At 39.3% G+C, this 8,028-nt stretch overlaps 1 protein-coding gene across 1 annotated transcript in view; it reads left to right on the top strand.

Annotated features, from left to right (window-relative positions):
- Positions 1 to 7,808, top strand: part of LMNTD1 (lamin tail domain containing 1) — a 236,312-nt gene extending 228,504 nt beyond the window's left edge. The window contains exon 7 of the mRNA XM_026457089.1: positions 7,686 to 7,808. The gene's annotated coding sequence lies outside the window, so the exon portion shown is untranslated. The remainder of the gene's footprint in view (positions 1 to 7,685) is intronic.
- Positions 7,809 to 8,028: the final 220 nt, after the last annotated feature.

Below are 8,028 nucleotides of genomic sequence, written 5' to 3'. Positions count from 1 at the left end.
AAAAAAAAAAAAAAAAAAAAAAAAAAAAAAAAAAAAAAAATTAACAAATTAAGTGAAATAAGTCAGTCACAGAAAGATAAATACCACATATTCTCAGTCACATGTAAGAGCTAAAAAAAAAAATTGAGCTCATAGAAGCGGACATTAGCAGCTGGGAAGGATAGTGGGAAGGGAAAGACAGGAAGAGGTTGATTAATGGATGCAAAGTTACAGCTAGATGGGAGAAGTAAGTCCTAATGTTCTGCAGCACTGTAGAGTAAATACAGTTTAAAACGATTTCGTGTATAATTTCAAAAAGTTAGAAGAGAGTACTTTGAATGTTCACAACACAAAGAAATGATAAATGCTTAAGGTAATAGATATGCTAATTATCCTGATTTGACTCATATATATCGCGTACATGTATGGAAATATCACTCTGCATCTCATAAATATGTACAATTATGTGTCAACTAAAAAGGAAAAAATGAACAGAGGATTTGAACAGACACTTCTCCATATAATACATACAAATAGCAAATAAGCACCTTGCAAAATGCTCAGCATCATTAGTTATCAGGAAAATGCAAATTAAGCCACAATGCGATATCACTATACTTGCACTACGATGGCTTAAATTTTAAAAAATAATAAGACCAAGCATTGACAAGAATGTGGAAGCAACTTGGCTCTCTCACACATTGCTGGAGGTAGAGCCACTTTGGAAAATAATCTGGCAATTTCCCATAAAGCTAAACAAACCCACTCTTACCATGTGACTCAGCAATCCAATTCCTAAGAATTTACTCAAGAAAAATAAAAGCATACGTCCACGCAAAGACTTACTTGCAGGTGAGAAGGTCATTGCAGCTTTGTTCCCAAAAGCCAAAAATTAGAAATAGCTTAAAAATCCATTAACAGTAGAGTGAACTAACAAATTATGGTATATCCATACAATGGAATAACTCTGCAATAAAATGGGTCAATCTCAAAAACATTACACTGAACTAAAGAATCCAGACACACACAAAAGTACATACTCTATAGTTCCATCTATACAAAAGACTAGCAAAAGCAAAAGCAATCTACAGTGATAAAAGGAAGATTTGTGTTTGCCTCGGACCAGGCGTTGTGGGAGCAGCGGATAGATTGGGAAGAAGCACAGAGGAACTTCTCAGATGATGGATCTGTTCTATATCTGGATTGTGTAGATGGTTACCCGAGTATGTGCATATTTACAACTCATTGTACTGTACATACGAAGTGTATGCATTTTAGTTTTCTAAATTCTGCTTCAATGAAATTGAATTTTTAAAAATACAGACCTTAAGATTTTTCTGGGTTTGCAGGGATGATAGAGAGAGGTGAAGTTAAAGAATATAATGGTTTTAATTCTACGTGGTTAGTAGAATGATACTGCCATTAACGGACATGTGTCTCTCACTAATCCCAAACTCATTATGGTCACGACTGAACTAAAGATCTCCTTTCAGCCGGGCGTGTTGGCTCACGCCTGTAATCCCAGCACTTTGGGAGGCCAAGACAGGCAGATCACTTGAGGTCAGGAGTTCGAGACCAGCCTGGCCAACATGGCAAAACCCCGTCTCTACTAAAAATACAAAAATTAGCTGGGCGTGATGGTGGGCACCTGTAATCCCAGCTACGCAGGAGGCTAAGGGAGGGAGAATCGCTTGAACTCGGGAGGCGGAGGTTGCAGTGAGCCAAGATCATGCCATTGTACTCCAGCCTGGGTGACAGAGCGAGACTCCATCTCAAAAAAAAAAAAAAAGGAAAAAAGAAATCTCCTTTCATCACCACCCCCAAAACTACTCTTTCTTGGGTGTTTTCTGTCTCAGTGAATGGCATCCTTAGATATGCAACCCAGAAAAGTAGCAGATGTTTTTGACACCATTACTCTCATTCCTCTTCACTCCCCAATCTAATCAGGCCTGCTGATGTGTATCTCCTAAATAGACTTCAAATGTGTTGGCTTCTCTCCATTTCCATCATAACCACACAAGTTCAAGCTATCATCTCTCACCTGTGCCATTCTAATAACCTACCAAACTGTTCCCCCTGCATCTATTCTTATCCCCAGCACTGATCTGGACTTTTGGTTGCAAATGACAGAAATTCTTTTCACACTAATGTTTTTAAAATAAGAAAATATATTTATATAATCAAGAAGAAGTGAACTAGTCATGACTAGATCTATGGATTTGCCTAATTTATTCAGAACTCAATTTTTCTCTTTATTTCATTTTAGAGACAGGAGTGCAGTGATATATTCTCAGCTCACTGCAACCTCTGCCTCCTGGGCTCAAACAATCCTCCCACCTCAGATTCCCGAGTAGCTGAGACTACAGGCATGCACCACCACCCTGGCTAATTTTTTTAATTTTATTTTTGGGTAGAGATGGGGTTTTGCCATGTCACCCAGGCTGATCTCAAACCCCTGGACTCAAGTGATCTGCTGCCTCAGCCTCCGAAAGTGCTGGGATTACAGGGTGAGCCACTGAGCCTTGCCTGTTTTTCTCTTTAACTCTTAATTGTACTTCCCCCATGTTGGTTTTATTCTCAGATGGCTCTCTGCAAATGATGTAAAAAATTGTTGATCTTTTCCTTGCTGATCTGACCTGGTCCTTACAGGTAGCAATCCAGAGGGACAAGGATTACCTCTTCACTTAGAGTTTGAGCAAAAGTTAGAGAGGGCATTGGTTAGTCTAACCCGGGTCATGTGCCCAATCCTGAACCAAACACTAAGGCCAGGAGAATAGGGAACTGTGGTTGGTTAGAACTGGATTATATCCTCATTCCTGTACTGGGCAATGAGGGAGAGTAAATTCCACCCAAGTCCTACGGAAAGGGCTCCCCATAGCAGAGGGGTTCTGTCACCAGCACTGGGGAGAAAGGGAAAGTGGCTAGATGAACAAAAATTGTAGCTACCAGAGTCTGTTTCCATTCTGCTCACAGAAACCAGAATTATTTTATTTCATCCTTTTTAAGTTAAATTTGATGGTACATCATTCTCCTGCTTCATATCATTCAATGACTTTCTATTGCTTTTAGGAAAATATTCAAACTCTCTCAGATGGCTGAGAGTCCTTTATGCTCTAAGCCTTGCCCACATCCCCAACTAAATTTTGTCACTCTCTCCTCGTTCTCTATTCCAGCCACCCCAGCCTTTTCCAATTTCTTTCACATGTCATGTTTCTTCACAATTCGGTTCCTTTTCACAAGCTGTTTCCCTGAACACATTCCACAGTCCCTCCGTCAGAAAATATCTAGTCGTTTTAGGGTACAGCTCAGCCACGACTTCCTCAATGCAATTTTCATGTATCTCCAGGTTAGGTCACACTCCCACATGTAAACACATTCATTGCCCATGTACATCTCTTCTATCACATTTCTCTCAATTGTAAGTATACGATCATTAAGGTAATGAAGGTTTAATATCTGATCCCACTGGTTAGAATGTAAGCTCCATAAGGGCTGGGACGATATCTGCCCCATTCGCCTCTAGACCTAGCACCTAGCCCTGTCCCTGGTACAAATAACACATGCAATTTTTCCTCCAATAAATAAATAAATTTGGTGAATGAACAGGAAAAGAGGAATGATAAATCTGATTTTAGATAGGTTGAATCTAAAATAATGACAAGGCAGCAAGTTAGAATTTTTATAATAGACATTTGGATATATGGAGCCATCAAGGTGAATACAGTCTAATATTCCACGGGACTATCGTCTTTCAAAAAGAAGACCAAATATCAAAAATATTTTACTTCCCCAAATGACAAGTGATTTCCACTTAGGGGTTGAGAGGTGATGAAATTAGGGGCCCATTCAGAAAGTCTTTCCTGTCTGCACACCTGGTGTTTTACTAACAAACTTGACCCAAAGTGGAGCGCCAACCACCGGCCAAAAAAGAGGCGGCGGCGGGGAATGTTGCATACAGAAGCCTGAAGTAATTTTAGTTTTATTTACACAGGTTGTTCAGCTTAGAAACTGAAGTCAAATTTAGAGATTCAAACAACTCGTATAATGGGTACATTTTCTACCATCCTTTTCCTTGGTAAACAGCATTTAGAGACAGTGAAAACAGCCTGTCTTTCTAAGAAGAGCCCAGTGTTCCATGTCTTTTTCAACATTCTTTCTCCTCCACACCCACTCTCTGCTCAACATAAAGGTTTTGCTTGTTTGGGGTTATTCTGAGCTTAAGGAGCACTTCTCAAGAGAGTAGTCTAAAGGGTGCTTTTGTATTTTCCTTCCTGAGGTGTGTGCAGGAGGAAAGAAAAAAATAACGACCACAGCTATCCTCCTATTCAAAACAGTCCATGAATCATTTTTCTTCTTAGTATTTTTCTTCTTAACAATATTTAAAAGAACCGTGAGTGGCTAAAGTTCTAGAAACTCCAGGTACTTCAGTTCTTTAATAAAAATAAATGAGACTCTTGTTTTCAAAATGTTTGTTGTAAAATATAGATATTTAGCTAATGTTTAAAAATATCATAGGTTCCAACTTAAAGGAAAAAAAAGGAAAAAATGATGGAGAGGAAGAAAAAGCTGTGCTTAAGCTTTATTCCAAAGTTCAACCCAGCCCTTACTAAATCAGTAGTTCACATTGTCAGCAGCAAAAGAAGAAACCTCAGGACTAGGAGAGAAAAGCAAGTGAGAAACACCCAGAAGAGAGGAGTTGTGCTGAGAGGGCAAGAAGCGGACGATGTGAGACCTTCTTTGAAGATGAGTTTAAATTTCAACATTGTTTCAGAGCTTATTCTTCAAGAATTTTTTCCATTCACAGACTACATATGTTGTCTACTGCATTTCAAGGGGCAGCAGGAGAATAAAGACTTAACTGAGCCAAGAAATAGGCGAGTTGCTCCATCACTTGTCTACTTGTTGAAACTCCATGTTTCTTCCCCTTTCCTGACATTTTTGCTGGACACGGAAAGGGAAGAGTTCACAGGTGGCTGAAGATTAGACTATCACCCTAAATACATCATGTATATGCACAGCCTAAAGGTTTAGAAATAGAAGGAAGGTAGGAAACACACGCTAACCAGGCCCATATAGGTCAAGGGATTCTCTGCAATCGGATGATTTTTTTTTTTTTTTTTTTGAGACGGAGTCTCGCTCTGTTGCCCAGGCTGGGGTGCAGTGGCATGATCTTGGCTCACTGCAACCTCTGCCTCCCGGGTTCAAGTCATTCTCCTGCCTCAGCCTCCCGAGTAGCTGGGATTACAGGCACCCGCCACCACGCCCGGCTAAATTTTTGTATTTTTAATAGAGACAGGATTTCACTATTTTGGCCAGGCTAGTCTCGAACTCCTGACCTCGTGATCTGCCTGCCTCGGCCTCCCAAAGTGCTGGGATTACAGGCGTGAGCCACAGTGCCTATCCAGTCTGATGATTTGTTTTTTCTTTTTCTTTTTCTTTTTTCTTCTTGAGACAGAGTCTCACTCTGTCACCCAGGCTGGAATGCAGTGGAGCACTCTTGGCTCACTGCAACCCCTGCCTCCTGGATTCATGCTATTCTCTATGTCTCAGCCATACAAGTAGCTGGGATTGCAGGCGTGCACCACAATGCCTGGCTAATTTTTGTATTTTTGGTAGAGACAGGGTTTTGCCATGTTGGCCACGCTAGACTTGAACTCCTGGCCTCAAGTGATCTGCCTGCCTCAGACTCCCAAAGTGCTGGGATTACAATCTGCGCCACCATGTCAGCCTGCAGTCTGATTTTTTAGTGCATTAGGATTGGTCCTTCATTTTTCTACACACTCCCCTAGTCTGCTCATTAATGCATAAAATTCCAGGCTTATAAAACCAATTTTGTAAAAGAAAATGCGTATTTGGCTAAATACGTAAAGTTCTATAAATGATTGTCCCTATAGTTTTTTTTTTTTTTTTTTCAGAAAGTAAGTTTGGCAAATTTATGAGGAAAGAGGAAAAAGGAGTGAAGGGAGATTGATGAAGGGCCTAGAGAAAGAGCCTAGAAAAGTCAGGCTAAGAGCGGAGAAGACCAACCCAACTTTTGACTGAAATTAGATCTAAGGCTGGCTCTGAAGTATTCGTTAAATCTTTTTTGGTCACTGCTATTAAATCCAAAGATGGGTAGTACAAAAATATGACTATTCTCTAAGATTAAGTCAGTGTTAACTAGTAAGCAATAATACCTATTTACACATAACTGAGATTACGATGTCTAGCTAAGCAGTACAGTAACTACCATATGGGGAAGTGGCTTTCAATGGAACCTGCAACTCCAGCCCTAATCCCCATAACCGATAAAATTTCTCAGGGTCTCATACATTAAAATAATGCTCACAGGGCAATTTGGAAGTATATAATGTATCATATGTATACTAACATGTATCATATACATACAGTATGATTTATAAAAATTGCACCCATCCTACAGAAATAATATAAGCATGTAAAGCTATGTGTATAAGAATTTTTCATTGCAGTAGTTCATAAGAGTAAAAACATCATTGTAGTCAGTTCCTGGAGATGCTTCTGTAACAAAGTACCACAAACTGGGTGACTTTAAGCCCCAGAAATGTATGGTCTCAGAGTTCTGGAAGCTAGATGTCCAAAATCAAGGTGTCTGCAGGGCCATGTTTCCTCTGAAAACTGAAGGAGAATCCTTCCTTGCCTCTTCCTAGCTTCTGTGGTTGCCAGCAATTAATCTTTGTGTTCCTTGGCTTGTAGATGCATCACTCCAATCCCTTGTCTTCATAGTCTTCCCTGTGTGCATGTCTGCCTCTGTGTCCTTGCAGGTCATTAGTCATATTGGATTAGGGCCCACCCTAACGATCTTATTTTGACTTGATCACTTTATAAAGTTCCTGTTTCCAAACAAGGTCATGTTCCTTGGTAGAAGGGATTATGACTTCAACATAGCTTTTTGTGAAGGACACAATTCAACTCATAACAAACGTGGAAGCCCATCAATAGGGAAAACAAATTATATATTTCTGCAATAGACTACTCTGTAGTCATTAAAAAAAAAAAAAAAGACAGAGAGAGAAAAGTACCAGATGCACTGACCTACAAAGCTGTCTTGGGCATATTATTACTGCATATTATCTAATGCATAAAATATGTGTGGATATAGTCTATTTATGTGTTAATTGGCTGTTCATGTTATTGGTAAGGCTTCCTGTCAATAGTATGCAATTAGTGGTTAAGTTTCGGGGTAGTCAGAAGTTATATGCCGGTTTTCAACTGTCTCCTAACCCTTGCATTATTCAAGGGTCATCCGCATAGAAACAGAAAAGATTAGTAATAGTTAGGAGACGGTGAGAAGTGGATGTGGCTGTAAAAGGGCAGTATGAGGAATGTTTGTGGTCATGGAAATGTTCTTGACTATATCAATGTCAACACACTCGTGATTTTGTGCTATAATTTTGTAAGACGCTACCAGTGGAGAAAACTGGTTAAGGGTACATGGGATCTCTATGTATTATTTTTTACAACTGGATGTGAATCAACATTTAACTCCAAATAAAAACTGTAATTTTTTTAAAAAGTAGGTGAACCAAAATCTCAGAAATCACCACTAAGAACTTATCTATGTAACCAAAAACCACTTGTACCCAAAAAACTATTGCAATAAAAATTAAAATTTTAAAAATTTGCTCTTTTTTCTCTGCCATGATGGCGTGTGCTTGACTCCACTTATCACCATGCCTTCTCACAAGACTTTCAGGATTAAGCATTTCCTGGCAAGAAACAAAAGCAAAATCATCCCATTGCCCAGTGGATTTGGATGAAAACTGGTAATAAAATCAGGTACAACACCAAAAGGAGACATTGGAGAAGAACCAGTCTGGGTCTATAAGGAATTGCACGTGAGATAGTGTAAAGGTCATGACCATCTTACCATATCAACCTGAAAATGTCACCACTATCTGGACAGTTGTGCATGTTTTATTGGGAATATTTTTTTTCTCTGTGTATGTGCTGCATGTGTACTGGTAGGTTGGATTCAGCAATAAATATATGAGACCTTTCCTTTCAAAAAAAAAAAAAATTAAGCGAAAT

The sequence above is a fragment of the Piliocolobus tephrosceles genome, chromosome 10 (assembly GCF_002776525.5).
Source record: "Piliocolobus tephrosceles isolate RC106 chromosome 10, ASM277652v3, whole genome shotgun sequence".
Lineage (NCBI taxonomy): Eukaryota > Metazoa > Chordata > Mammalia > Primates > Cercopithecidae > Piliocolobus > Piliocolobus tephrosceles.
The sequence above is the reverse complement of the archived record's forward strand: the minus strand, read 5'-3'. Positions and strand labels throughout refer to the sequence as shown.